The following is a 6,314-nucleotide window of genomic DNA, read 5'->3' as shown; positions in this document are numbered from 1 at the left end:
ATATGGATGCTGTCGTTTCGGATGGGTGCAGTGGTTTTAGTGTAATCGTAAGAGACAACGATGGTTTTGTAATGGGGGGATGTTATAAGTTTAGGGCTGAAGCGATGGATAGGTGCTGGGCTGAGCTGCAGGCGTTGACTGAAGGTTTAAAGATGGCTAAAAAACTAAATGTGACACAGCTTATTTTGGAATCGGACAATGCAATGCTGGTCAACAAGGTCAACAGGCGGGCGCAGGATATAACCATTCTGGTTCAGCGCACTACGCAAGTGTGCGAAGATTTTAAAAACTTTAATTCGGTCTAAATCAATTGGGTCCATCGTCTTTGTAATAAGGCTGCGGATTTTTTGAGTACTTTAGCTATTAAGAATAAGTGTGATTTGTACTTTTATATGGATTATCCGATGGAGATCCAAAATTTTATTATTCATGATGCTATAAAATGAGGTAAACCCTCAGGTCGTTTTCTTTCAAAAAAAGAATGTCGTCTGGTAGCACATTAACAAAGTTTTTTTAGCTCTTTAGGGGGGAGGTGATATTGAAGCGAACAGGGGTTGTCCAGGGCACTGCCCACGCCCATCTCATGCCCAGGCGTTGGTGCCCCCCATCGTCGGTTAGGTTCCCGACGGTGCTCCGGTGATCTATTCCGGCGGTGCTCTGGAGAGCTTTCCCAGCGGTGCTCCAGTGAGCCATCCCGGAATATAAAAAATGATGCTACGAGTCGTCCCGGTCCCTCCCCTTTTGAATCATCCCGGTCCCTCTCCTTTTGCAACAAGAGCCTCCGGCACCTTGGGCCATTGGTCACGCCGGAGCATCAGGCAACATTGGTAACCTAGGACGTTGACGGTGCCGGAGCATCGGCACATTACTGCTTGGACGTGCTGGAGCCTTGGACGCCATCGGCAACCTAGGACGTCGGTGGTGCGAGAGCCTCGAGCAGCATCGACACCTTGGTGCTCGGATGTGCGAGAGCCTAGAGCAGCATCGGCACCTTGGTGCCCCGGATGTGCGGGAGCCTCAGACACCATCGACAAACTAGGCCATTGGTTGTGCCGGAGCCTTGAGTACCATTGGCAACCTAGGCCCTTGATCGTGGGGGAGACTTGGGCACCATCGACAACCTAGGCCCCTGGTCGTGCGAGAGCCTCGACGCCATCTAAAACTTAGGCCTTTGGTCATGTGGGAGCCTCGAGCACCATCGGCAACCTAGGCCCTTGGTCGTGGGGGAGCCTCGGACACCATCGGCAACCTAGGCCACTGGTCGTGCAGGAGCCTCGGGCACCATCGGCAACATAGGCCATTGGTCGTGCGAGAGCCTCGGGACCATCGGCAACCTAGGCCCTTGGTCGTGCGGGAGCCTCGGGCACCATCGGCACCTAGACCCTTGGTCGTGCGGGAGCCTCGAGCACCACGGCACTTAGGCCATTGGCCGTGCGGGACCCTCGAGCACCATCGGGAACCTAGGCCCTTGGTCGTGCGGGAGACACGGGCACCATCGGTAACCTAGGCCCTCGGTCGTGCGAGAGCCTCGGACACCATCGGCGCCTAAGCCCTTGGTCGTGCAGGAGCCTCGGGCACCATCGACACCTTGGTGCTTGGATGTGCGGGAGCCTCGGGCACCATTGGCAACCTAGGCCCTTGGTCGTACGAGAGCCTCGGGACCATCGGCAACCTAGGCCTTTGGTCGTGCGGCAGCCTCGGGCACCATTGGTAACCTAGGCCCATGGTCGTGCGAGAGCCTCGGGACAATCGGCAACCTAGGCCCCTGGTCGTGCGGGAGCCTCAGACACCATTGGTACCTTGGTGCTTGGATGTGCGGGAGCCTCGGGTACCATCGGTAACCTAGGCCCCTGGTCATGCGGGAGCCTCAGACCCCATCGGCAACCTAGTCCCCTGGTCGTACGGGAGCCTCGGGCACCATCGGCAACCTAGGCCTTTGGTCGTACGAGAGCCTCGGGACCATTGGCACCTAGGCTCTTGGTTGTGCGGGAGCCTCGGGCACCATCGGCAACCTAGGCCCTTAGTCGTGCGAGAGCCTCGGGACCATCGACAACCTAGGCCCTTGGTCGTGCGGGAGCCTCGGGCACCATCGGCACCTAGGCCCTTGGTCGTGCGGGAGCCTCGAGCACCACAACAGCTAGGCCCTTGGTCATGCGGGAGCCTCGAGCACCACAACAGCTAGGCCCTTGGTCGTGCGGGAGCCTCGAGCACCATCGGCAACCTAGGCTCTTGGTCGTCCAAGAGCCACGGGCACCATCGGCAACCTAGGCCTTTGGTCGTGTGGGAGCCTCGAGCACCATCGGCGCCTAGGCCCTTGGTCGTGCAGGAGCCTCGGGCACCATCGGCACCTTGGTGCTTGGATGTACGGGAGCCTCAGCCACCATCGGCATCCTAGGCCCTTAGTCTTGCGGGAGCCTTCGGCACCATTGGCAACCTAGGCCCTTGGTCGTGCGAGAGCGTTAGGACCATCGGCAATCTAGGCCCTTGGTCGTGCGGGAGCCTCGGACACCATTGGTACCTTGGTGCTTGGATGTGCGGGAGCCTCGGGCACCATTGGGAAGCTAGGCCCTTGGTCGTGTGGGAGCCTCGTGCCCCATCGGTAACCTAGTACCCTGGTCGTGCGGGAGCCTCGGGCACCATCGGCAACCTAGGCCCTTGGTCATGCGAGAGCCTCGGGACCATTGGCACCTAGGCCCTTGGTCGTGCGGGAGGCTCGGGCACCATCGGCACCTTGGTGCTTGGATGTGCAGGAGCCTCGGACACCATCGGAAACCTAGGCCCGTGGTCGTGCGGGAGCCACGGGCACCATCGGCAACCTAGGCCCTTGGTCGTGCAGGAGCCTTGGATACCATCGGTGCCTAGGCCCTTGGTCGTGCAGGAGCCTCGGACACCATCGGTAACCTTGGCCCTTGGTCGTGCGGGAGCCTCGGGCACTATCGGTAACCTAGGCCCCTGGTCGTGCGGGAGCCTCGGGTACCATCGGCAACTTGGTGCCTTTGATCTGCGGGAGCCTCGGGCACCATCGGCGCCTAGGCTCTTGGTCGTGCAGGAGCCTCGGGCACCATCGGCACCTGGGTGCTTGGATGTGTAGGAGCCTCGGCCACCATCGGCAACCTAGGCCCTTGGTCTTGCGGGAGCCTCGGGCACCATTGGCAACCTAGGCCCTTGGTCATACGAGAGCCTCGGGACCATCGGCAACCTAGGCCCCTGGTAATGCGGGAGCCTCGGACACCATTGGTACCTTGGTGCTTAGATGTGCGAGAACCTCGAGCACCATCGGCAACCTAGGCCCTTGGTCGTGCGAGAGCCTCAGGCCCCATCGGGAACTGAGTCCCCTGGTCGTGCGGGAGCCTCGGGCACCATCGGCAACCTAGGCCCTTGGCCGTGCGAGAGCCTCGGGACCATTGGCACCTAGGCTCTTGGTCGTGCGGGAGCCTCGGGCACCATCGGCACCTTAGTGCTTGGATGTGCGGGAGCCTCAAACACCATCGGCAACCTGGGCCCTTGGTCGTGCGGGAGCCACGGGCACCATCGGCAACCTCGGCCCTTGGTCGTGCGAGAGCCTCAAGCACCATCGGTGCATAGGCCCTTGGTCATGCAAGAGCCTCGGACACCATCGGCAACCTAGGCCCTTGGTCGTGCGGGAGCCTCGGGCACCATCGGTAAGCTAGGCCCCTAGTTGTGCGGGAGCCTCGGGCACCATCGGCAACTTGGTGCCTCAGATCTGCGGGAGCCTCGAGCAGCATTGGCGCCTTGGTGCTTGGATGTGGTGGAGCCCCAAACACCATAGGCAACTTAGGACGTTGGATGTGCGGGTACCTCGAGCAGCAGGGGCACCCTGGTACCTCGGATGTGCGGGCTAAAGAAAAGTGTCCCCGTTCAGACATACGAATGTTGCCTGGTAGCAGATTGACTAAGTTTTTTTAGCTCTTTAAGGGGTAAAGATCCACTGCCCCCCGACGTGGCCCCCTCCAACCTGAGGTGGGGTGCGTTCGCAGCCCCCACGAAGGTCGGATAGTCCCGCAATAAGTCACCAACGGTGGTGGGTCGATCGTCGGAAGGCTAAAACTTAAAGGAATTGATGGAAGGGCAACACCAGAAGTGGAGCCTGCGGCTTAATTTGACTCAACACGAGGAAACTTGCCAGGTCTAGACATAGTAAGGATTGACAGACTGAGAGCTCTTTCTTGATTCTATGCGTGGTGGTGCATGGCCGTTCTTAGTTGGTGGAGTGATTTGTCTGGTTAATTCCGTTAACGAACGAGACCTCAGCCTGCTAACTAGCTACACGGAGGTGATCCTCCGTGGCTAGCTTCTTAGAGGGACTATGGCCTTTTAGGCCACAGAAGTTTGAGGCAATAACAGGTCTGTGATGCCCTTAGATGTTCTGGGCCGCACGCGCGCTACACTGATGTATTCAACGAGTCTATAGCCTTGGCTGATAGGCCCGGGTAATCTTTGTAATTTCATCGTGATGGGAATAGATTATTGCAATTGTTGGTCTTCAACAAGGAATTCCTAGTAAGCGCGAGTCATCAGCTCGCGTTGACTACGTCCCTGCCCTTTGTACACACCGCCCGTCGCTCTTACCGATTTAATGGTCCGGTGAAGTGTTCGGATCGTGGCGACGTGGGCGGTTCGCTGCCCGCGACGTCGCAAGAAGTCCACTGAATCTTATCATTTAGAGGAAGGAGAAGTCGTAACAAGGTTTCCGTAGGTGAACCTGCGGAAGGATCATTGTCGAAACCTGCCTAGCTGAACGACCCGTGAACGCGTTCTATACAACATCAGACGTAGTGCGGGTGCATCGTCGCCTGTCGCCACCCTTGCTTGTCAGAACGGCCGGTCTTACCGTCCCTTTGCCCATTGGGTGGGGTGAGATGTCAGGATCAACCTCTTCGATGCAGAACGAACAAACCCCCGGCACGAATCGCGCCAAGGAATCAAAATGAAAAAAGGGACACATCTTCATCGTCGTACTGTTTGCGGTGTCAGTGCTTCAGTGATATTGTTCTTTTGTCGCAAAGTATATAGAACGACTATCGGCAACAGATATCTCGGCTCTCGCATCGATGAAGAACGTAGTGAAATGCAATACTTGGTGGGAATTGCAGAATCCCGTGAACCATCGAGTTTTTTAACACAAGTTGCGCCCCAAGCCATTAAACCGATGGCACGTCTGCCTGGGTGTCACGCATCATCGCCCCCATCCAACCCTGATCCCTCGGGACTAGGTTGGACCGCGGGTGGAAATTGGCTTCCCGTGCGCTCACAACCAGCGGTTGGCCTAAATTCGAGTCCTCGACGACATAATAGTCGTGACGATCAGTGGTAATGCCGTAAGAAACCTTGTTCAGAGTCGTGCACGTTCGTCGATCGAGACCCTTAAACTCTTTCAGCATCGCATCGCGACCCCAGGTCAGGTGGGATTACCTGCTGAGTTTAAGCATATCAATAAGTGGAGGAAAAGAAACTTACTAGGATTCCCCCAGTAACGGCGAGCGAACCGGGAAAAGCGCAGATTAAGAATCGGGCGCCACCAGCATTCAAATTGTAGTCTAGAGAAGCGTCCTCAGCAGCGGACCGGGCCCAAGTCCCCTGGAAAGGGGCACCGGAGAGGGTGAGAGCCCCGTCGTTCTCGGACCTATCGCACCACGAGGCGCTGTCTAAGAGTCGGGTTGTTTGGGAATGCAGCCCTAATTGGGCTATAAATTCCGTCCAAGGCTAAATACGGGCGAGAGACCGATAGCGAACAAGTACCGGTGATGCGCCCCGGTCGGATGTCGAACGGCGAGAGCTGGTCTGCCGATCAGTTCGAGGTGTGGACCTGACGCGGGTCGTGGCGACAGTCCAAGCCTGGGCCTTTGATACGCCTGTGGAAACGTCGTCGCCTCGATCGTGGGATCCAGCACGCGCCGTCTCGGTGTGCTTCGGGACCTGCGTGCTCTGGGCATCTGCCGCGGGCTAAGTCCCGAAGAGCATTCATGCTAGTGATGTATCCGGGCTAAGTTCCGAAGAGCATTCATGCTAGTGATGTATCCGGGCTAAGTTCCGAAGAGCATTCGTGCTAGTGATATATCCGTGCTAAACCCCGAAGAGCATTCGTGCTGGTGTTATATCCGGGCTAGGTCCCGAAGAGCAATCATGCTGGTGACGTGTATTCGGGCCTTCGTGCCTAGTAGGCTTCGTGCCGGTAATTTGAGCAAAGTTTAAGTATTCATTACTATACGAATTCAAATTTAAATGAGATGATATGTTTAAAAGTGTAGATACATGATGTTTATAGACTTGGTTAAGTCATATCAATGTGTATT

The 6,314-nt window shown here is 57.0% G+C and overlaps 1 non-coding gene across 1 annotated transcript; it reads left to right on the top strand.

Annotated features, from left to right (window-relative positions):
• The first annotated feature begins 5,037 nt into the window (after positions 1-5,037).
• Positions 5,038-5,193, top strand: LOC121210351 (5.8S ribosomal RNA). Its single transcript, XR_005905465.1, has one exon. It is a non-coding gene; the product is annotated as a 5.8S ribosomal RNA (ribosomal RNA).
• Positions 5,194-6,314: the final 1,121 nt, after the last annotated feature.

The sequence above is a fragment of the Gossypium hirsutum genome, chromosome A11 (genome assembly GCF_007990345.1).
Source record: "Gossypium hirsutum isolate 1008001.06 chromosome A11, Gossypium_hirsutum_v2.1, whole genome shotgun sequence".
NCBI lineage: Eukaryota > Viridiplantae > Streptophyta > Magnoliopsida > Malvales > Malvaceae > Gossypium > Gossypium hirsutum.
This window is presented reverse-complemented; position numbering and strand designations above follow the sequence as displayed.